General features: G+C 39.0%; 2 pseudogenes; both read left to right on the plus strand.

The window, feature by feature from the left end:
- LOC149256568 (uncharacterized) overlaps window positions 1-3,581 on the plus strand; it is a 30,167-nt pseudogene extending 26,586 nt beyond the window's left edge.
- A 2,070-nt stretch (window positions 3,582-5,651) lies between these two features.
- On the plus strand, window positions 5,652-9,471 carry LOC149256569 (uncharacterized; annotated as a pseudogene).
- The last annotated feature ends 15,998 nt before the right edge of the window (window positions 9,472-25,469 follow it).

Consider the following 25,469-nt stretch of genomic DNA (forward strand, 5'->3'; position numbering starts at 1 on the left):
ACAAACAGTTACAAATCATAAAGAGAGAGCCCTCTCTGATCACTGTTAGGCTAGAAGCGGTGATCCAAAGATTGGTTAGTGGTTACCCCGGCCGTATTCCCTTGGGAGTCATAGGGAACAACCTGGGTGTTAACACCATGGTACTCCTTCCACGCGGCCCTACAGCGCCTTGAGTAAGTCATCTCTCGATATCATGGGTACTTGGTGAGTCAGCATCACCAAGTTCCTCTAAACAACATGGAGAGCTTTCTTCGTCTGAGCTATGGCCCCTTCGACATCTATTCCATGATGCCTATGTCAGGGAAATCCACTAGGTCTCACTGGCCCCACATATGAAACATGATCATATATTTTGTAAGTGTCTTGTCTCATAAAAAAACATTTTTAAGTTCATTTATAATAAAAATCCAAAAAATCTTAATAAATTCAAAAAAAAAAATTGTTACCTATGGCACCTCATGTTGCATCTCGTGGTAATACTAAATCTGCATCTCCTCGGAAATCCATTCCAGCATAGGGGTAGTGATCGACTGCGATGACTTGTTGATCCCACCATGTGAAAAAATCGTCGGGAAAAGTCATCCTTGGGGACTTCACCACCCCCTAGGCATTTCATCAAGTCAGCCCATCTGCCCATCCAAGGATCGCTCGGGCTGCTGATGGTTGATAGCACTGTGGGTCGAAGCCCAGACACTTTCTCAAAGAAGAACGAGCATAAGCTTGTGTTGTACCCAAAATTCTTTGTCTAACCCTTCTGAATGGAAATCAGTTGGTTCTTCATATTGGTCATTAGAGGTGTTCACCAATCAAACACTATGCTGAGACATTTCACTGCTAGGCTCATGGATACTCGTGAGGCCTGATGTAACGCAACATAACCATTTACCCTTGAAATGGTAAATAGTAGTGTTAGTGCTCCAGGAAACTCTCTTAGGTTGTAGCTCGAAGATTCCTGGTAACATATAATCTTCAATATGGTTCTAGGAACTTATTGGGAAGGGTGATGGTTTGGTTCAAGCCAGATAACCACTTCCACTCTGTTTTCACTCTGTTAGACTCAGTCTTGTCAGTCCTCTGTCAAAGTAAAATTCACCAAGGTTCATTTCTCGTTATTTGCAGTCACCAAATGCCATTTTAGTCAACAAAGAGTCATTTAGCTCCTAGGTCTAGGGTTAGTTGATTTGGTCTTCAACCGTGTCCAACAATGCCAGCAGGGAGGTTCCTAATAAGTTTTCACTTCACAATTTTCATCACCAATAAAACTGAGAATGTTTCTTCTTCAAAACCCTGTTTTGAAGAAGAAAACGTTAAAATGGTTTGTTGTAATAAATATGTAATTTTTCAGTTCTACAGCTCTACATGCGTAGCCTCAACCCTCATTTTGCAATGTGGATTACACTCTTCATAAAGCTTCATCAAATAATGTTGGATAATCCAAGCAGGAGCATAAAATTGCAAGTCATTTTTACAATGAATTCAATTGTAACGAAGAGTCATCCAGGCATAGAACGAGAACAATTTGGTCAAATATTATTTTACAGAAGCTTGTCTGAAATTTTACGGAAGAAAGTTGGTGCAAATGTACAGTTGCAGGCAGTTCACATTTTGTTCCTCCTCTTAAATTGTCCAACGTTGTTTAAGTTATTCTGTGGCTGCAGAGAAGATATTCAAATGCATGTCAACAATAGCAATATCAGCATGAGAAATTTCAGGGATGGAAGGCACATGTGAAATGGTTTTGCAGGCTCTAGTCACCTTGCCAAACTTCATGCTAAACATCCCTGCAAACAAACAAAGAGTTTCATCATTTCAGCTCAAAAGTCCGAGATAAAACAAGAAAAACAGAGTTGAAAATGGCAGATGCATGAATGGACAAGGTAGCGCAATTAGCTTCTCAAATAGAGTCATTATTATGACATCCAATGTTAGAGTAGAGCTCTTGCTTATTGAATTGTATGACCACAAAAATAAAACCACCAAAGACAACGTTATGCAAAAAGATAGAGAGGACAGAGAATATAAACTGTGAAAATTAAAGTGAAGCTGAATTTGGAGTTTGGAGTGAAGTTCAGTGTTGAAGGGCCGAGACAGGGTGTAGAAAGTGCGCGCGGCGCATAAAAAGGAGCGCGTGGCGCATGGGATGCACGCGACGCACCGAGGAGAAATTGGCAGTGTAATTTAACACTGGCGTGGTGCATAGAATGCCTGCGGCGCATTGGACCTCTCGCACGGCGCACAGTTCCAGAACACTAGTTTTTACATTTGGTTCTACAAAAGCTCAATCTTTTATGTTTTAAATGGGTTTGCGCAACAAATGTAGCATGTAGGGACTTTCCTCATCCATGACATTTTTGTGTAATGTTTCCTTTCAATAGTACTCCCCATGAGAAGCACTGCACATTGTGTCACTGTTATGTATGTGATAGGCCTGCTCCATGTTCGCTTTGGGGCAAAGGGACTGCCAGTAATGATCACTGTCATTCTTCAGGTAAAGAAAAGAAGTGGATAAAATTAAGAAATTCCAACAAGATGTGGAAAGCCCCCTGAATGGCTATTCTAAAACTCTTTCAATGCCATACTCTCATTAGCAACACGCGGGTCTTCAATTACAGTCAGTAGAAGCAATCAAGCAGGTACAGGTGCACTTCTGCCTGTTCCTTCAAATCTCAACATTTATGCTAGACAATCATCATTATCTACAAGACCAGATCAATGCAGGTCTTTGTCTTCAAGAAGCACTGGAAACCATACTGCAAGTATAGAAATCCCATCTCGTTATATAAATTACGTGTCTAGCCAAAATAGAAGATTTGGCCAGACTGGAAGTAGATTTGGAAGTTCTGTTCAAAGAAATGCATATTTTCTGCTTGGGAGTGATTCTGATGAAAGCAATAGAAATCAAAATGATTCTTCTAAGGATCCAAATATAAATCACAACATGGAACCTTCAAGCATGCCGGAACTAACAAATATGATTACAACTCAACCTAGCACATCTGGATAGTTATCTTCTCCTTCTATTGCTCCAAAACAGGAATTACAATTATTCCCATAGCTTAGCATTTCTGCAGGGGTTTCTAATGCAATTGATAACCTTGTCCCAATGGCCTGTTGTTCATCAAACCTCAGATTTAATCACTTCAATGCCCATGGAGCAGTGTCCTTATTGTTTAGACTTTCAGAATTTCAATTGCGATTGGTTCAGCGATACTGAATATCCACCATTGCATCCTGGCGCTGAATCTTGGGTACAAACTGAAAGTGAAGTCACAATTGCATGCCAAGATTGGAATTATGTTACTGCCCAGCTTGTAACCCAAAACAATGAATCTATATGCTTGGAGAATATCCCAAAACAGAATCCTGGTAGTGATGATACTGAAACAGTTGTACTTATTACACATGGACAACAGCCAGAGTGGGCAGTGCCTATGGCTCCTCAGGCAGATGTGAGTGATACCAAGGGACAGTTTTGTTCAGAACAAAGCTTTTCTACATCTCCGACATTGGTTGATCCTTTGTGTGTTGAGCTAAGCAGATCATGTGAAACAGTGACAATGGGGAAGAACTGGCTTTATTAAGCCTGGAAAACTTTAACTGCGCATCCTCGAAAGTGGTTCAGACAGCGTTGCAGGCTTTTGCTCATATACCAGATTTGATTGTTTTGTATGGGCCAGATTCATACATGGCGTGAAATAATTCAGCACGAATGCTTTTGAGAAAATAATCCTAAAATCTCATGGAAGAGGGTCTCTTGATGGGCACTTTGCGTGTTGCAGTTCGATGGTTTACTAATTCATGAAAGAAGTTTGAAGAAACTTCCACCATGAAGCTTAAAAAAAAAAAAAATGATCAGTCAAATTCCAGCTCTCTCTTTTTTGAAAAGGATGTTTCAAGAGAAGCAGCTCCAAATGAATTGATGAACCAGTTTCAAGACACGTGGAGGAGCAAGGGATTTCCTTCTATATGTGCATGCTAGCTTATGGTTAGTGTGGTCTGAACAGTTGCAGAGGCTTGATTTTCGAAAGATGGTACTTTCATGAGCGTTTATGTGGCATGCAATGTTTGATCATGCGCCTAGTTGTCATTGAAATGTGTTCGCTGGTGATTGCAGCTAGGACCGACTGTCTATTTTTGGACTCCAATTATGATTCAAAGTATCTATGCTACAGGTGTTGTCTCTTCGTGGACTATCGAACAGTTTTCAAGTGTAACGCTCTTTTTCTTCAGAACATATGGTTCGCTTTTAATTTCTGTCAGCAATGATTAAATAACCCCCCACTTTAGGTCGATCCATTTTCCCACAGTAAATTCTATTTATTGTATGAACATTTATGTGTAAAAGGTTCGGTGTTTCTGAGGAAAGTGTGGGAGGAAAAAACCCAGCGCTTCATTGTACAGATTTGACAGAGAAATAATTGAATGGTACAACTCTGTTTCATGAGATCCTTGCAGTAGGAATTTAGCATGTGTTTCTTCTCCTGTTTTATATGTCTCTTGTTTCTATTTCATATTTCATTCATAAACGTTTTCGGCTGAATGATTTTAAAGTGAGAAAGGTAGAATCCAATTTATTGCTCTGCCTTGGGAAAGTGTTCATATTTAATGTTTTCTTTTGTTTGACAAGGATTCATATTCTATGCCCTTGTCAACCTCTCAACAGTTCACCCACTCCACAGTATTTCGAATTTGATGTTAAATCTCTTACCTATCTTGCCTCAGGAGATAATCTATGTCTTTGATTTAACTTCTCTGTTCATGCTGTCCCTTAATCCCATGCTGCCCAGAAAACCCAGTCATTTATCAAAATACCCTTGTCCTATCTATTTACTAGCCTAAAATTAGTACCCATTTTTAGTCATCTCGCACCCTATTGCTCATTTTATCGAGATTAACTGGAGAGAGCCCTCCCCTATCCTTGTAGGGCTAGCTACGAGGCTGAGCTTGGTTTGATGTTGCCTCGAGTTTTGCCTCTTTCAGCCTAAGGCAAATTCAAGTGCTAACATAGTGGCGACTCCACTGGGGAGAAAAATGGTTTGCTTGAAGACTGTCTTACCCCAACACATCTATCAAGTGCAGAGCGGATTGTTGATGGTGAACAATGATCAGACACAAGAAGACGGCTGAAATCATTCACTTGGCGACTCCATTCACTGAAGAATCTAGCAACCAATCCTTCATGGTGACTCCACTGCAGAGAGATCAGCAGCTTTGACATTTTCAAGATGGATCAGATTGCAAGAAGATACGCTCCCATGAGCCGAGATCACATCCCAGGTTTTCCAAATAAAATGCCCAAAGTAGATTGGTCAAAGAATTTGCTTGTGTTCAGAAATGTGGAATGTAATGACGCTGCTCTTCATTTGGTGAAATTTCACATTCATGTGCATAGATTAAAGATCAATTTTCCTGAAGACTGTTTGATGAAAATGTTTATGGCTACTCTGGAAGACGAAGCCCAATCTTGGTATGAAAATTTGCCCCCTGCTTCCATCTATTGTCTAAAGGATTTTCATTCAATATTCTTTGAGAAGTATAAAGAATCTTATCCATCACTAAATCTAGTTCAGGATTGTTGCAAGCATACTTATGGTTTTATTGAGAACCTTGAAAAATACTATGAGGATGATAATTTTACGGACGAAGAAATCATGGAAGCATTGTATGAAAATCTGTTTCAGCAGGCTACAAAACTCTTAGAGGAAAGTTGGCAGCAGGATCAAAATCAACAGGTTAAAGATTTCCATATGACTGAAAATGATGGAAAAAGAAGTCCTATTCCAGTTCTGGTTGAAATAAATGAGGATACGCAGGAACATGATGTTCCAATCTCCGAAAATGATGATGATAAACCAGATCGAGAGACAGATGGTGATGAGGAAAAATATGTTGTTCCGGATCTCATAGAAGAGAATGGCATGGTTGAGGCTACCTCAAACGAAGAAGGTAGAGTTACAAGCCTAACTGCCCTCATCTCATCAGAACAGAGCCTTCCTACCAAGGTAATCCAGTCAATTCATGAACAGCAAGAGGATACCTTTGTTCAAGTAAGTGAAAAGGTTCCTTTGGATGAATCTTTAGTAGATTGTAGAAATGTCATTTGTGCGCTTCAAGAATCATATGAAGTTTCTCTTCTTATGATTAATGGAAGTAATAAGGAACATGAAAACTTGGCTGTCATATCATATGAAAATGACCTACAGTACATTCACGCCCCAGAAGATCAAAACATTCAGGATTTCCATTCAGATTCTTCTTCATATGTTTCATGTGTCGAAATGTTTTTCTGAGAAGATATCTGCTCATCTACCTGTTCAGAGTTTTTTAAAGCCCAAGAGAATACTTTCACTGAAGTACATGATGAAGGAAGACCAGAATTTGAAACAAAGGACACCTTGTTTTTTCAGCATGAGATGGCAATAGCAAATCTTCACGTTTTTCATGATTCAATGGAAAATCTGTTGCAGCCAGCAGTGAAGGTGACTGTTGCAGTATTCGGTGATGAAGGAGATCATGGTAAATTAGCTTTCTGGAGACCTAGTTACAAGCATCCACTGTTGACCAGAAGATTTGATAGGAAGAATTAGTCAAGAAGCCATCTTCTTGATTGGTTGCATTAGCATTCTGATATAGTTTGAGGATATATTGCCTTGTAAGAAACACGGGTGGCCAGGTACTGCCACCCAGCTTAAAGTTTTAAGTCTAGGTCTTTGCCACTTTTGAGTTAGTTTGTTAGAGTCAAGTTTTTCAGTGATTTCAGTTTGCAGTGAGGCAGTTAAAGTCAAATTTCAGTCAATAAATTGAGTCATGTTGGTTTGTCGGAATAATGGACTCCATAGCCCAATGGACGAAGGCACTGTCTAGCTCTCCCAAAGATCTACAGTTCTTGGCACCTCCACGGAGTGGCAGCTGCCATCCCAATTGGAGCCAATGTTAGACTCAGTCTTGTCAGTCCTTTGTCAAAGTCAAATTCACCAAGGTTCATTTCTCGCCATTTGCAGTCACCAAATGCCATTTTGGTCAACAAAGAGTCATTTAGCTCCTAGGTCTAGGGTTGGTTGATTTGGTCTTCAACCGTGTCCAACAATGCCAGTAGGGAGGTTCCTAATAAGTTTTCACTTCACAATTTTCATCACCAATAAACGTGAGAATGTTTCTTCTTCAAAACCCTGTTTTGAAGAAGAAATCATTAAAATGGTTTGTTGTAATAAATATGTAATTTTTCAGTTCTACAGCTCTGCATGCACAACCTCAACCCTCATTTTGCAATGTGGATTAAACTCTTCAGAAAGCTTCATCAAATAATGTTGGATAATCCAAGCATGAGCATAAAATTGCAAGTCATTTTTACAATGAATTCAATTGTAAGGAAGAGTCATCCAGGCATAGAACGAGAACAATTTGGTCAAATATTATTTTACAGAAGCTTGTCTGAAATTTTACGGAAGAAAGTTGGTGCAAATGTACAGTTGCAGGCAGTTCACATTTTGTTCCTCCTCTTAAATTGTCCAACGTTGTTTAAGTTCTTCTGTGGCTGCAGAGAAGATATTCAAATGCATTTCAACAATAGCAATATCAGCATGAGAAATTTCAGGGATGGAAGGCACATGTGAAATGGTTTTGCAGGCTCTAGTCACCTTGCCAAACTTCATGCTAAACATCCCTGCAAACAAACAAAGAGTTTCATCATTTCAGCTAAAAAGTCTGAGATAAAACAAGTAAAACAGAGTTGAAAATGGCAGACACATGAATGGACAAGGTAGCGCAGTTAGCTTCTCAAATAGAGTCATTATTATGACATCCAATGTTAAAGCAGAGCTCTTGCTTGTTGAATTGTATGACCACAAAAATAAAACCGCCAAAGACAACGTTATGCAAAAAGATAGAGAGGACAGAGAATATAAACTGTGAAAATTCAAGTGAAAGCTGAATTTGGAGTTTGGAGAGAAGTTCAGTGTTGAAGGGCCGAGACAGGGTGTAGAAAGTGTGCGTGATGCATAAAAAGGAGCGCGCGACACATGGGATGCACGCGACGCATCGAGGAGAAATTGGCAGTGTAATTTAACACTGGCGCGGTGCATAGAATGCCCGCGGCGCATTGGGCCTCTCGCGCGGAACATAGTTCCAAAACACTAGTTTTTACATTTGGTTCTACAAAAGCTCGACCTTTTATGTTTTAAATGGGTTTGTGCAACAAATGTAGCATGTAGGTACTTTCCTCATCCATGACATTTTTGTGTAATGTTTCCTTTCAACAGTACTCCCCATGAGAAGCACTGCACACTGTGTCACTGTTATGTATGTGATAGGCCTACTCCATGTTCGCTTTGGGGCAAAGACACTGCCAGTAATGATCACTGTCATTCTTCAGACAAAGAAAAGAAGTGGATAAAATTAAGAAATTCCAACAAGATGTGGAAAGCCCCCTCAATGGCTATTCTAAACTCTTTCAATGCCATACTCTCATTAGCAACACGCGGGTCTTCAATTACATTCAGTAGAAGAAATCAAGTAGGTACAGGGGCACTTCTGCCTGTTCCTTCAAATCTCAACGTTTATGCTAGACAATCATCATTATCTACAAGATCAAATCAATTCTTTGTCTTCAAAAAAAAAAAAAAAAAAACACTGGAAACCATACTGCAAGTATAGAAATACCTTCTAGTTATATAAATTATGTGTCTAGCCAAAATAGAAGATTTGGCCAGACTAGAAGTATATTTGGAAGTTCTGTTCAAAGAAATGCATCTTTTCTGCTTGGGAGTGATTCTGATGAAAGCAATAGAAATCAAAATGATTCTTCTAAGGATCCAACTATAAATCACAACATGGAACCTTCCAGCATGCCGGAACTAACAAATATGATTACAACTCAACCTAGCACATTTGGATAGTTATCTTCTCCTTCTATTGCTCCAAAACAGGAATTACAATTATTCCCACAGCTTAGCATTTCTACAGGGGTTTCTAATGCAGTTGATAACCTTGTCCCAATGGCCTGTTGTTCGTCAAACCTCAGATTTAATCACTTCAATACCCATGGAGCAGTGTCCTTATTCTTTAGACTTTCAGAATTTCAATTGCGATTGGTTCAGCGATACTGAATATCCACCATTGCATCCTGGCGCTGAATCTTGGGTACAAACTGAAAGTGAAGTCACAGTTGCATGCCAAGATTGGAATTATGTTACTGCCTAGCTTGTAACCCAAAAAAATGAATCTATATGCTTGGAGAATATCCCAGAACAAAATCCTGGTAGTGATGATACTGAAACAGTTGTACTTATTACACATGGACAACAGCCAGAGTGGGCAGTGCCTATGGCTCCTCAGGCAAATGTGAGTGATACCAAGGGACAGTTTTGTTCAGAACAAAGCTTTTCTACATCTCTGACATTGGTTGATCCTTTGTGTGTTGAGTTAAGCAGATCATGTGAAACAGTGACAATGGGGAAGAACTGGCTTTATTAAGCCTGGCAAACTTTAACTGCGCATCCTCGAAAGTGGTTCAGCTAGTGTTGCAGGCTTTTGCTCATATACTAGATTTGACTATTTGGTATGGGCCAGATTCATACATGGCATGAAATAATTCAGCACGAATGCTTTTGAGAAAATAATCCTAAAATCTCTTGGAAGAGGGTCGCCTGATGGGCACTTTGCGTGTTGCAGTTCGATGGTTTACTAATTCATGAAAGCAGTTTGAAGAAACTTCCACCATGAAGCTTTAAAAAAAAAAAAAAAAAAACGATCAGTCAAATTCTAGCTCTCTCTTCTTTGAAAAGGATGTTTCAACAGAAGCAGCTCCAAATGAATTGATGAACCAGTTTCAAGACACATGGAGGAGCAAGGGATTCCCTTGTATATGTGCGTGCTAGCTTATGGTTAACGTGGTCTGAACAGTTGCAGAGGCTTGATTTTCGAAAGATGGTACTTTCACAAGCGTTTATGTGGCATGCAATGTTTGATCATGCGCCTAGTTTTCATTGATATGTGTTCGTTGGTGATTGCAGCTGGGACCGATGGTCTATTTTTGGACTCCAGTTATGATTCAAAGTATCTACGCTACAGGTGTTGCCTCTTCGTGGACTATCAAACATTTTTCAAGTGTAACGCTCTTTTTCTTCAGAACAGATGGTTGGCTTTTAATTTCTGTCAGCAATGGTTAAATAACCCCCCACTTTAGGTCGATCCATTTTCCCACAGTAAAGTCTATTTATTGTATGAAAATTTATGTGTAAAAGGTTCAGAGTTTCTGAGGAATGTGTGGGAGGAAAAAACCTAGCGCTTCATTGTACAGATTTGACAGAGAAATAATTGAATGGTACAACTCTATTTCATGAGATCCTTGCAGTAGGAATTTAGTATGTGTTTCTTCTCCTATTTTATACATCTCTTGTTTCTGTTTCATATTTCATTCATAAACGTTTTCAGCTGAATGCTTTTAAAGTGAGAAAGGCAGAATGCAATTTATTGCTCTGCCTTGGGAAAGTGTTCATATTTAATGTTTTCTTCTATTTGACAAGGATTCATCTTCTATGCTCTTGTCAACCTCTCAAGAGTTCACCCACTCCACAGTATTTTGAATTTGATGTTAAATCTCTTGCCTATCTTGCCTTAGGAGATAATCTGTGTCTTTGATTTAACTTCTCTGTTCATGCTGTCCCTTAATCCCACACTGCCTAGAAAACCTACTCATTTATCAAAATACCCTTGTCCTATCTATTTACTAGCCTAAAATCAATACCCATTTTTAGTCATCTCGCACCCTATTGCTCATTTTATCGAGATTGACTGGAGAGAGCCCTCTCCTGTCCTCGTAGGGCTAGCTACGAGGCTGAGCTTGGTTTGATGTTGCCTCGAGTTTTCCCTCTTTCAGCCTGAGGTAGATTCGAGCGCTAACACACTCTAGTAATGCATGAACACCCTTAGAATACAAGGCTTTAGACCACCAATGCTCAACAATTTGGGAATTAGGTGAATATACGAAGAATACTAACCACACCAGCAGATGCATATAGAATGTAAGATGGCCAGTTGCAACTAGTAAAGAAACTTGCAAATCTAATCTATCAATGCAGAGATAAGATGACAGTTATCTTGCATTAGATACAGAAGAAATCTGAGTGACCTACTCATTGATACATTCGATTGTCTAATCCAGAGATAAGATGACAGTTATCTAGCATTAGATGTAGAAGAAATCATGAATACAACACTTCAGGCACAAGCTTACAACAGAGGAGAAATAGGCATTCAACAATTAACAACAAAAGAAGCTTGCATTGCTGAAAATGAAGATGAGATGCAGCAAGTTACAGAATATCTATAGTCTCCAGAAGTTTAACCTAAACACAATTGACAACCTTGATTACATCTTTCTTTCAGCTATTTATAGTCTATCATTACAATGGCCCTCAGCCATTTAGGGATGGAGGGGTCTTAATTGACTACCAACTACCATTAACTGTCTAATAGCGTCTTTGAACGTAGTTGCTTTCTCCACTACGAAAACCTGATCAGTTCTAGTAATGTACTGTCCTGCCAGGTGGTCGGATTAATTATAGCAGTGGAGCTAAATGACTGTTTAATTTGGTTGCTGAGTCGTGTTGTACCCTTTTCTCCTTCGGCCATGTTCTTCTTTTAATTTAGTTTTGTGGTCAGATCATTGCCCGACTGACAGAGTCGGCCATCTTCTTATTCGTGCAATAGACAAGATGTTGGGTATGGAGTGCATGGGCGAATGGATGGTCATGAATAATCACGAATGGTGGTCATCGAATCAAGGGAGATGTACAGTGGAGATCGTTTTTGGAGGCTAGCAGTCATGATGGGAGTGTAATATGTCCGGGCCATTGGATCTTCAAGAAAGCAGATCAGACGGTTATTAGATGGCGGAGATGCATGGTTGATATCACCCGGGGGTCGTTTGATTTGAGTGAAAACATAATTTATCGGGCGGGCATCGGGCAGTAAGCGGAAAGTGTCAGAACTCTGCCGATGCCATTCAGTGGATGACATGTAGCAGCGAAGGAGAGAGAGAAACCCCGCTCATCTGGCGGGTACTCTTCATGCTAGTTGTCCGCATGATATGGGCACTGACCATTAGATCTGGGGGGTTGATCTAACGGTGGAGAGCTGTCAGGCATGTTATGTGTCTCGGATGAGGCGTGGGCCATTGGATCAGTGGGGAAAGATCAATGGTAGAGAGCGGCGAAAGTATGAGGTGTCCTCGGGAATCGTGCTATGGGTGTGCATGGCGGAGGGGTAAGGTTTTATGGGGGGTTTTTGGCTAATTTTCTTGGGGCTAAGGTTAGAGGGGCTTTGTCAGGATTTGAAGGTTAATTTAGGAAACGAAAAGGGTAAAGTGTGAGCGAGGTAAGAGAAGAAGGGGAATAATGGCCCATGTGGGACCCCTTTAAGAACAACAAAGCAGCTTGAATCCTCATTTGACCTTCACAAAGTCAGGACTGCACTTCAGGGCTAACACTGGCTCCTTCTGGGGATGAAATCCTCCCTGTGAGGTTTCAAGAATTGTAGACCATTGCCTTTCCTGTATGCAGCAAAATCATAAATATTACCTAGTGTTCCATTCGGCATGGAGTCTATCTAAGCCTACACTAAAACTTTGAAAAATAACATATTTGCAATACTAAGGCCTGAAAGCCTTAAACAAAATAAACTTTTAAAAACTGCCCATTGACTGGGCCATCAAAAAAAATTTCTCCTTCCAAAATTTGCAGCATGAAAGTATTGTTCTCCTGGACCTGAGAGATGAAAAATGGTCCTGTCCATAGAGCATCGAATTTACCATGATTGCCTTTCTTTTCCTTCAGTGCATCCCATTTTAGCACCCAATCACCAACCTAAAAATTGTCCATCTTTTCTTTTCTACCGAAAGCTTCCTTGATTTCCCATTGGTGTTTTGCAGACCTCTCAATCAGTTGATCTCTGATTTGATGAACTTCAGCCAAGTCACTCATCCTCCTTTCCATGTCACTTATCTCATTCTACTCTTCTTGCAAGAATTTGGCCATAGGGAGGATCAATTGGATTGGAAAAATAACCTCAGTGCCATATACCAGCTTGAATGGAGAATTCCCTGTGGACTTCTTGATGGTAACCCTGTCAGCCCACAATGCAAACTTTAGTTTGGTATCCCAACTCCGCTTGTTGTCTTCCAGCAGCTTTTTGATCATCCTTACTAGGCTTTTATTGGATGATTCTTCTAGGCCATTACCTATGAGGTGGAATGCACTAATTTAATGCCCATTGATTCACACATGTCGCCCAACTCCTTTGCCCTAAAAGTTGTTGCATTGTCTGTAACCAATTTGGTTGGGCAACCAAACCTAGTGAAAATGTTTTTTGTCAAGAATTTCATGACAAGATGGTGATCAACTTTCTTAGTGGGGATGGCCTCAATCCATTTGGTAAAATAATTAGTGGCTACTAAAATCCATCTATGCTAGCCACTGGAATGTGGATTACTCTCCCCTATGAAATCCAAACCCCACTACTGGAAAGGGCCACTCATATGTATTGGCATCAGGGGCAAGGATTTCAGTTGTTGCCTTCCTATAAACCTCTGGCACTTGTCACAAGATTTCACAAATGAAAACCCATCAGAGAAAAGAGTGGGCCAATAATATCCAGCTCTCAAGATCTTGTGGGCTGTGGTTTTCCAATAATGATGTCCTCCAAAGATGCTAGAATGGAACTGGTGCATAAATTCCACTGATTGTTCCTTGTCTAGACATCTTAAGAGGATTCCAGATGGGTCCCTCCAATAAACTAGGTTTTTATTAATACAAAACTTGGTTTCTTTGAGCTTGATGGTTGTAGCTTGACTTGAGCTAAGCCTTGGAGGGACTTCTAGTTTCAACAGGAAATGAGCTATATTGGAATACCAATCACAAGAAGCCAAATTTTCATCCAAAGACTAATTCTACCCTCGTTCCACTATTCCTTCCCCCATCTGTCCAACATCTAAATTTGTACCCATGCAATTTATATCCAACATTCTGCAATTTTCTTCAGCCATCAGCTGGGCTAGGCCCTGGCCTTTGATAAGCTTGGGGGGCTTTACCTCTATAATGAACTCTATGAGTTTTGCAACCCATTTGGCCCTTCTTCCATCAACATTTGGCTATGTTAGGACATCCTTTACTGAAGCTGAAGGTACATAGGCAACCACTTTAGAGTGTAGAATGTAAACTCAGAATGCCTTTAAAGAATTTATGATAGCATAGGCCTACTTCTCAATAAGGTCATACCTTAATTCAGCATCTCTCAAGGTTTTTCTAAAGAAGGCCATTGGGTGTTCTACACCTTCATCATTTCTCTACAATAAGACTGCTGCAAGTGTATCATAAGAAGCAAAAGAGAAGATATGGAACTCCTTGTTATAGTCTGGGCTGATTAGAGTGGGAGCTTCCATAATAGCTAATTTGATGGCTTCAAAAGATCTTCTTGCAGCCTCTGCCCATTTTATCTCTGATCCCTTCTTTAACATGGTCCTTACAAAGTTGATCTTACCCAAAAAGGATTTAATGTCCTTCTTTGACCTTAGAACAGACAATGTCTGTATTGCTTTGACTCTTTCTGGGTCGATCTTGACACTTGTAGCAGAAACAATGTGCCCTAAAGTTTGCCTTCTTCCAGAGAAAACTATGACATCTTGGGATTTACTAAAATCCCAAAATTTCTGCACTTCAAAAACACCTTTGTCAGATGCTGCAACTGATCCTGATGACTGCTGGAGTAAATTGTTATATCATTAAGGTAAATTAGGACAAGCTTGTCCTTTTCTCCCACAAAAGCTATATCCATAGCCCTCTGAAACATGGCCCCAACATTCATCAATCCAAAAGTCATATTGGAGTACATGAAAGTGCCCCAAGGAGTAGTGAAGGTAGTCTTATCTTAATCTTCTGGATGTACATCAACTTGATTGTAACATGAAAATCCATCTAAGAAAGACATGACTTTAGCCCTTGAAAATTTTTGGAGCAAATGTTCCATTTTGGGCAGGGCGTAGTTGTCTTTCTTAGAGCATTTGTTGAGATTTCTGAAGTTGACACAAAGCCTGATTTCTCCACTTTTCTTCCTCACAACTACCAAGTTGGCTACCCACTTCAAATATCTTAGGGGAACTATGATCTTGGCAACCAACAGTTTCTCAATTTCCTTTTCAATCAAAGGAAGTAGTAGAGGGCTAATGGGTCTTAGTTTCTGCTTGAAAGGGATGGTGTCTTTCTCTAGTGGAATCTTATGCTGAATGATGTTGTTGTCATTAGTCTTAAGGTCACTATACTCCCAGGAAAAAACATCAGCAAATTGCTTCATTTGGGTGCAGTAGTCAGAACGTTGGGCAACAGACAAATGGGTGTACAAATTTATATACTTTGGATGATCTGGACTCCCTTTATTGTGTTTATGGACTGCAGACTCATTTTCTTTCTAGGTAGGTTTATAAGGTACATCATATGGTCAAAAAAATTCTCTAGAGACACCAACCCTTTAGGTATATGGTTACTAGGAAATTTTACTATGCTGTCTTGGCCAATTTTGTTTCCTAGCTGAGACTAGTGACATCCCTCCATGGCTTCATTCTCTTGATCAATTTGCATTTCAGAGAATTCATCAATGACCTGTAGAAACCTATTGACTTCATCATCATCCTCAAAAAATTTCCAGTACTTGACATTGTCGGGCAAGGATGGTCTATATTTCACTTGGACTTCATAAGTCAATCTAGGGGGTAAAGGAGGAACAAACATACTATCAGACACAACAAGGGAGTCAACAAGTTAATTCTTAACTCCGGGAATATATGAGATACAAAAGCTACTAAAAGAATCTTTGAGCCTCCATATTGCATCCCTGTATGCTTTCAGCCTTGGGTGATTTGCTTGGAAAGTCTGGTTCACCTGTTGAATAATAAGGTTTGGATTCCAAACACCTTCAGATGTTTGATGCCCATTTCTTTAGCAACATTCAAGCACAATATCAAATCCTCATACTCTGCTATATTGTTGGTGACCTAAAAAGTGATCTTGAAAGATAGATGTATGCATTCTTGAGTTGGGAATATCAGCACTACACCTACTCCTGCAACGTCCCTAGAGCAAGCTCCATCAAAGAACATGTCCCAAATTTGTGGACCTTCCTTCTCCATGACCTGGCATACTAGTTTCTTGAGCTGCACTGAGGCCAGTTAGGATTCCTCAATTTGGAGAATACATGCTCCAAAATCAGTGTCCATAGCATAAATGGGATGATTAGTGGGATTCTTTTCATCAATGATAATATATGCTAACTAAGCTTCCCTGTGTAGCTCCTACTTTAACCTCCAAAAACTAGAACAGTAGCATAAGACAAATCATTCTTCAATGTCCCACCTAATCTCTTAATCCATCCTCTGGAAAGTAACATGCCAAACTTAGGAGGGACATCTGCTACCACAATATCCATCGTCATGCTCTTCATGGGCAGCTGGGACAAGGTGATGGCTAGATCTTTGATTAAACCCAAACATTTCACCTTTCTTGAGTAAAAAGAGAACAAGTCATGATAGGGTCTAGTGATGTCAAGGCCTAACTCATCCATGACAGCCTTTGGAATTAGATTATGGCTGGCACCTGTGTCCAGCAGACAATTGTGAAGGGTTTTGTCATGAATAGTCAAGGAGACATAGAATGATGGGGAATTGTCATCGGAAGGTTCAGTCATTGGGCTAAGCACAACTGCATGTTTATCATCTTGCAAATTTACATAGTCATTTTATGCTTGTGTGGCTTTGAGCGCAAGGGCATCAAGGATGGGTTTCTTAAAGGCCTCATTCTTTACTAGTTCTATCAGAGGTACAGATATTTTCAGCTTCTGGATTTCTGATTCAAAACTGAAAGGGGTAGGGGACTTGTTAGGACCTCTTACCCATGGAAAATTTTAGGGGCGAATTTTTGCCCTTGGGCAAAATTAAGTGGTTTTATATTTTTATTGGGCAAATATTTTGTATCACAGTACATTGTTACAAATCACCTCAAATTTATTTTATAAAAAAATTAGGTATGGAGATTAGCCCACCTTATTTTAAGGGAGAGAGTGAAAAAAGTAAGTTTAGCCCTTGAAATTACGAGTTAAAACCTTCCATTCGCCCTAATTTTCAAGAAACGTTATTTATGATAGTTATTTCACCCTCCACATTTGGTGTAAAAAAAGGTTTTTTTCTTTCATTTTCCCGTATTTCATGGTATTGGGGTTAGTTAGAGAAAACGACCTTATTTTTTTGGAACAAATGGTCGCAAAAGAATAATTCATTTTATTTAAAAATTCAAGTCTCTTATTTTCATGTTTATTTAAAGATTGAATAATGTTCTTGCCATATTCCAAGTTTGCATATGTTTAGTCATAATCATATAAAGAATAATGGAAAACATTTTTTTATATTTACTCCATAAGTCACCTTATATTTACTTGTAAATAAACAAAAATATAAATAAATTGGAGTATGGTAAATAAATAAAACTTTTGTACTTACTCCAAAGGTATGGTAAATAAATATAAATATAAATAAACTAGAGGTATGGTAAATAAATAAAACCTCTTTTTATACCTAGTCCATAACCCTCTCTCTATTTAAGAAGGCTCAAAAAAGAGGTTATTTAAGTGAATCCTATGGGCCAAATACCAAATTTATAAAAGAGGTATGGTAAATTAATAAAAATATAAATAAATGAGAGGTATGGTAAATAAATAAAATATTTTTTTATATTTACTCCAGAAGTCACATTATATTTAAGAACACTCAAAAAATGTGTTATATTTAGGTGAAGCCTATGGGCCAAGTACTATGGGTCAAATACCAAGGGCCAAAGTATTATTAATACCATGTGACAAAAACATTAATAACCCTAATATTAGTATTAATAAGAAAATGATGGCACAGGGTATTGACCCATGGTATTCACGTGGAATGTAGGCTATTTAAAGGGGGACTTAAACCAGCATAGATCCATCTTTACTTTGGATCTACTAAGCCCCGGGAGGGATCAAATATCATGATATGCAAACTAGCATAGAAAGAGAAAATATTTGATCCCCGAGCTTGGTAGATCAAGGGTAAAAATCGATCTTGTAATTTAATTTCACATTTTAGTTTTGTTAAAATAAAAAAAGATAAAATAAAAATCAGTTATTAATTTTATTAATTTTTATAAATTACTAATAGTAGTTTTTAAGCTCCAGGTTTATGATAACCCATGGTAATACCATGGTATTCATGTGAGTATAGACTATTTAAAGGGGAAATTCTATCAGCTTAGATCCATCTTAATTCTGGGTCTACCAAGTTCCTGAGAGGGATAAATAGATTTCATCCCTCCAAGAGTGGTAGAAGTGGAGTTAAGATGGATATAGGTTGGTTTTTTCGATAATGAAGATATTAAATAGACTTAGGAAATTATATTATAAAAAACATCTTAAGTGAATGGTTAGAGCTACATTTAGTCACTCCACAAAATTTAGTTAAAAATACCAATATCTCCATTAATATTGGTTTTTCTGATTTAACAAAAAAAATCAAAACAGTGAAATATTATCACTCTTTCTGCATCACCCTCACAGAAGAGAGATAGTCAGTGCCCAGATTTCTTACCATTTTTCAAACGTTCTCAATATGATATCTTCATGAAAAATTTAAGGTACTGATGTTGGATTATTTGTTTGAAAAATATGCTGGTTTGTACAACCTTTCATGTTCTCTGTTATTCTTAATTTATCGTAATGATCTATAGGGGTTGGGCCAGTACTCGAAAAATATGTTGGTTTGTACAACCTTTCATCTTCTGTGTTTTTCTTAATTTTTCGTAATGATCTGTAGGGGTTGGACCAGTGCACCATATTGTCCTAAAAGGCGGAGATTGTGCACCAAAAAGGAAATTAATCCACATGTTACAACGTTGTTAAAAAATGCAAGACGTATGAAGGTAGTGAATTATGCTAATAAGCAATTAAAATTGGGAGAGACATAATTAAATTTTATTATTTAATTGAAGGTTTCCAATTAAAATAATAATAAATCTATCAGTATATATTAATATATTGATTGGAAGGCTTCTGACAATGGTCACTTCTTTACATTAGATCCCATTCAGGCCTTTGGGATACCTACTACTTTCTTATATTATATAGTTGGGGCTTGCTACTTGTTGGCGTGTTGGGGTAAACAAAATGTGTTTTTTTTTTTTTATTGTCTCACAGTTGGAGTCTATGGAATAAGAAAGAAATTTGATAGCTTGACAAAAGTGGTACAAAATATGGTTTTTTTTTTTTTATATCTCGTAGTTGGACTTTATGGAATAAGAAAGAAATTTGATGGCTTGACAAAAGTGGTAGAGAAAAGATTAATCTCTCCTACCTTGACAGAACTAGTGGTCAAGATCAACACCTACAAGAACTTTGCTGTGGAATATTATCAAAATTAATAGAAGGATATGAAAGAGTGTACAGTGAGAACAACATGGCCACTGAAACTTGCAACATTGTTTGTAGGAAGAGAAAATTATGTTTCTTTTTTCCAAACATGTATGTTAGAACATTACAATTTAATGAATATGTTTTCCTATTATCATATATGGTTTCATACTTTAACAAAACATTCGCCAAGACTTCATTTTTTATTATTCAGTGAAAGATTTGCCAAGATCTTACAAGATTTTATAATTCAGTGATAGATTAGCCATGAATTTACAAGATAATATAATCCGCTGAGAGATTCGCCAAAAAAATTATATATACATATTATATTATTGATAAAATTGCCTCCAATTTTTCCTATGAATCATGGGGATTCACCATTTATTATACATATAAATTTAGGGTGGTTCTTAAAATTTTCCCTGCTCTTACCTCTTGAGTTGGGGCTTTTAGGCTGATGTGATCAGCTGCTAGTCATTTTTGCTTACTAACTTGCTATTCTGCAGGGACAAAAGTTCTTTGGACAGGGGTCTCCTTGGCATTGTTCATCTTCGACCTCAGATTGTATCTTTGCTGATCTTCTGTTTGTAGAATAGCTTCACCGTCCCACTCTTGGTTGATCTGGTCCTTAAGCAATGCCTCCTCATAGGCAGCTAATGTCAAAAATGAAGCACTACCTTTGTGTTCCATGTAGTGGATCTCATCCTCTTCATCAAACCACTTCTCCTCCATGACTACATTCTGGAAAGGAGTCTTCACCTTCTGTTCTTCATTGGCCTCTTTACGCCTTTGCATGATCTGCAATTATTCATTTTCTCTCCTATATGGATTTGGATTTCTAGGAGTAGATGTATTAGCAACTCTTCCTTTCCCTGGGTGTTTCTCTACCTTTGACTTGGAGATTTTAGAGGCTGGGGATTCTATCATCTTGGTCATTTTATCTATCTTGGGGTTTGAGGATGAAGAAGATTCACCCCTCTGTCTCCTTTGGTCAACATGTCCCTTGAGTTTCACTGCAGCCATGATGTTGGATTCTACCTCTAAGGCTGCATCCTACATTTCGGCCAGAGAAGCACATCTTCTTTCTCTCAATAGCAGGCAGAAGTGAGAATCAAAGGCATTGGCATAGGTGAGCTTGGAAGAGGTGCGAGTAGGTTTCACTTCAGCTGGTATCTTGCTGTACATGCGGTTGAACCTGTTATTGAAATCAGACAATGACACCCAATTTTCCCTTTTTAGGTTGCCAAACTCAATATGATAATAGAGTAGATCTTTTTTATCATCCCAATGTTTTAAGAACACATCATCTAAGGTCTCAATATCTATTATAGATCTAGGGGTCAATTCTCTGAACCATTTTATTGCCTCTCCATCTAGGCTTTGGACAAATACTCTCATCCATACATCATCTTCACTAATATCTAGGTTATCAGCATAGCTATAGAATGACTCAAGATGTTCTTCAGCTGTAACCCCTTCAGTCCCGGTGAACTTAGGCATGTATTTATGATATTCTCCAGTAGGCATTGCATTCAAAGGAGTGGGCAGTACTAGAGGTCCATACCTAGCAGCTATGATTCTCTCCATTTTCCATGGCTATGGTGGATGGAAGAGCGCTGGCAGTCTGGATGATAGAGAGTTAAGGAGTGACCGACATGACTAAAGGAATATGAGGGATAAGAGGTGAATTTTCCTTTGGGCTAAAAGCAAGAGGAGAACCTAAAGAATAAGGAGCTTTATGAATCTCTTAAATTTTTTCTTCACAACTAGTGTTAGAGGCTATACTCTCAACATGTATTTATTCTATTACTAGCTTTTCTTTCAGGGATATGGAGGATTGTTTAGGTTTAGTTGTTCCTGATGCTCCTTTCTGTGATATCTTTCTTCATTTGATGATCTTTTCAGGGTTAGGTACTGGGTCAGCTGGTAACTTCTGAGGATTTATCTGAGTATGCCTCACAAACTGAGCCAGAACTATGATGTGGAGTCACCAAAAGGCTCAGCCTCCAGTAGAGTCACCATATAGATGATTACAACCAAAAATGTGTCTAGACTTTGTCTATCATTAGAACTAGATCTGTGTCGTTCTCCCAGGGAAGATGAGCTTCAATCTCCTCTCCCCAACAATGACGCCAATTATGTTAGTGCTCCAGAAAACTCTCCTAGGTTGTAGCTCGGAGATGCCTGGTAACAAATAATATTCAATATGGTTCTAGGAACTTATTGGTATGGGTGATGGTTTGGTTCAAGCCATATAACCACTTTGACTTTGTTTTCACTCCAGACATGCATGAACACCCTTAGACTACAATGCTTTAGACCACCAATGCTCAACAATTTGGGAATTAGGTGAATAGATGAAGAATACTAACCACACCAATAGATTCATACAGAATGCAAGATGGCCAACTGCAACTAGTAAAGAAACTTGCAAATCTAATCTATCAATGCAGAGATAAGATGTCAGTTATCTTACATTAGATACAGAAGAAGCCTGAGTGACCTACTCACTAATACAATCAATTGTCTATTCCAGAGATAATATGACAGTTATCTAGCATTAGATGTAGAAGAAATCATGCATACAACACTTCAGACACAAGCTTAGAACAGAGGAGAAATGGGCATTGAGCAATTAACAGAAAAAGAAGCTTGCATTACTGAAAATGAAGATGAGACGCTTCAAGTTACAGAATATCTACAGTCTCTAGAAGTTGAATCAAAACACAATTGCCAAGCTTGATTACATCTCGCTTTCGACTATTTATAGTCTATCATTATAATGGCCCTCAGCCGTTTATGGATGGAGGGGTGTTAATTGACTACCAACTACCATTAATTGTCTGATAGCATCTTTGAACGTAGTTGATTTCTCCACTATGAAAACCTGATCAGTTCTGGTACTATGCTATCCTGCTAGGTGGTCAAATTAATTATAGCAGTGGAGCTCCATGACTATTTAATTTGGTTGCTGAGTTGTGTTGTATCCTTTTCTCCTTCGGCCATCTTCTTATTCATGCAATAGACAAGACGTGGGGTATGGAGTGCATGGGCAGATGCACGGCCATGAATAATCGTGAATGGTGGTCGTCGGATCAAGGGAGATGTGCGGTGGAGATCATTTTTGGAGGCTAGCGGTCACGATGTGAGTGGAATATGTCCAGGCCGTTGGATCTTCAGGTAGGCGGATCAGATGGTTATTGAGAAACAGAGATGTGTAGGTGATATCACCCAGGGGTGGTTTAATTTGAGTGAAAACAAATTTTATTGGGTGGGCATCAGGCAGTAAGCAAAAAGTGTCAGAACTTGCCCGATGCCATTCAGTGGATGACACGTGGCAGTGGAGGAGAGAGAGAAACTACCCTCATTGGGCAGGTACTCTTCGTGCTAGTTGGCTGTGTGATATGGGCACTGACCATTAGATTTGGCTGGGGTGGTCTAATGGTGGAGAGCTATCGGGCATGTTATGTGTCTCAAGTGAGGTGTGGGCCATTGGATCGGTGAGGAAAGATTAATGACAGAGAGCAACGAAAGTATGAGGTGTCCTCAGGAATCGTGCTATGGGCGCGCATGGCAGAGGGGTATGGTTTTATGGGGGGCTTTTGGCTAATTCGCTTGGGGCTAAGGTTAGAGGGGCTTTTTTTGGATTTGAAGGTTAATTTAGGAAACGGAAAGGGTAAAGTGTGAGCAAGGTAAGAGAAGAAGGGGAATAATGGCCCGTGTGGGACCCTTTTAAGAATAGTAAAGTAGCCTGAATCCTCATTTGACCTTCACAAAGTCAGCATTGCACTTCAGAGCTAACAAGTAGAATTTTCAAAGACAAGCTCTCTACATTCTTCATTGGAATATGACTTCCAATATTTTCAGGATGACCGAGATAGTATATGTGGACGTAGTATTCTACACTAAGACTACTCCTTGTCGTGCCAGTAGAATGCACTGCCTCTCCCCTTCGAGAAAGACCGGTAATGAAGTAAATATCTTCGATCTCGATGCTTATGGGAATCTGATCAATCATGAACGCATCATCCTCTACACTCCAGTAATGAATCAACAACTCAAGCAACCCTATGCTGGCTTTCATATTTGGAATTTTAAAGAATTTTAGCAAGCCACAACCTCTTAAAGCATCCCAGGCATTTTGGTCCTCCATTACTTGCTTATCAATAGCACTATGCTCCCTTTCTCGCTAGGTGATCGTCATTCTGCCCAAAAAAGATGTTTGAAATCATTAGATTTATGTTCTAATTTTTTTACTCGCACACACAGGTTTCCTTTTTACACAATTGTGTGTAGGGCCCTTGTATACATGGGTTACCTGTATTCAACCCACGTGTACACAGAGTTGAAATTTTTAACACATTTTTGTGCGGTCAAAATTTGAAAACAACATCTAAAAAGTATAACAAATGATTAAAAGAATGATAAAAGGGTTACCTCGAAGTTTTGGAGCGATTTGTATGGTTTAAATGGACGAAGGAAAGTTGTTTGAGTTTGTCTCCACATTTCCTTGCTCAAAACACAAATGACATAAATGTGAGCCCAAAATTCCTTATATAGGTTGCAAAATCAAAATTACTTTTCAAAATTTCATTTTTATCTTATGGAATTTTTGACCTTTTGGCTTGGAGTGTCGGGAATGGGTTGTCCTTACAGGAAATTTTGGATACTTCTTAGAGAAAGTGTTTTGGTCCCATGACCGTAGACCCGTCATGGCAGGTATCGTTTTCTTATTGGCATATAGGTTAGGGAATACCACATTCCGCTGCATTTTTCATACTAGCCTCCATACTGTGATATGTTTGCCATAGGGTAGACCCCATCGTGTCTTGGTTCACAAACCATTTTCACTCGCTGACTTCAATATCATGACACGATTGTAGACCCAACATTTACATGGGCATCTTAGTTAGATCCTCGCCGACATTTGTTGCCCATGCTGCTATATTGAGTAGGTTTGGGAGTCCTCTTTAGTCCCGCCATCACTAATGCGTTGAAGACTCATTCTCGTCCTTCTACGCTATTTTCTAGCCTTATACCGTAGAGGCCCCTTTGTGTTGAGTTGTACTGCTTCATTACATATTGAGTATTTGTGCCTTTTGGCCTTGAGCCGACTTCACTTGGACTCTTGTTTAAGCCACCTATCGACCATGTTTTCTGCAAAATGAACCTTGCAATCACTTAGCCCACCATTTTACCCGTGGAAAGAGCATTCCTTTGAGTGTCTTGGACCAGTTTCACCTCCTTGCATTAAGCATAGGAATGTTCTCCTCCCAGGAACTAGAACATCTACTTTTTCGACACTTGTTCTTTCCACTGTACTATAGCATTCTTTTATTCTTTTTTCAAGCTTCCTATAAAAGAAAAGGATAAAAAAATTATATATTCCAAAAAGAGCAGGAACGGGACATTATTTCCATATTGGATGGCAGCTAGAATCAGTTGTGCCGCCTCTGAACAAAGCACTCAAAAGTAAGTCTTTCCTCCATTGGGATGGGATTTAGTTTGACTTAGGAGAGCCTTAACCTTGTTATTGATTTAGTACTCCTCTGATTGGTTACCTCTTCCAATCATATGGAGAGTTTTCTTATGCCTCCAGCATGACAAACTTATACAAAGTTATCATATGCTGTCATATAGTCACAATTGAGTCATGCTTTTGTTCAAGGGAAGTAAACTTGAGTCAGCCTCTCTATGGTGTCTCTTGACCTATTTTTCAGTCATCCATCCCTATTTGTCAGCGTCATGTTCATTATCACATTAGTTTTATTGGTCCTTTGCTTGTGCCGATTTGAGAAGGTCTCCATTGACTTCTTGTTAGCGGGTCTTGCTCTTGTCGACTATGAAAATTTTCTCTGAGGGCATATCTAGAGCCGCACCCTGGCCCTATTTTCATTATTGATAGGTCACCTTGCGCTCAGCATCGATTAGTATCATGGGTCTTTTACTGAGTGGTTTCCCTTGTGTTTGACATTAGCTTTCATTATCACGCA

Source organism: Pinus tabuliformis, chromosome 7 (genome assembly GCF_031772625.1).
Source record: "Pinus tabuliformis cultivar Carrire ecotype Pingquan chromosome 7, CPIR1, whole genome shotgun sequence".
Classification (NCBI taxonomy): domain Eukaryota; kingdom Viridiplantae; phylum Streptophyta; class Pinopsida; order Pinales; family Pinaceae; genus Pinus; species Pinus tabuliformis.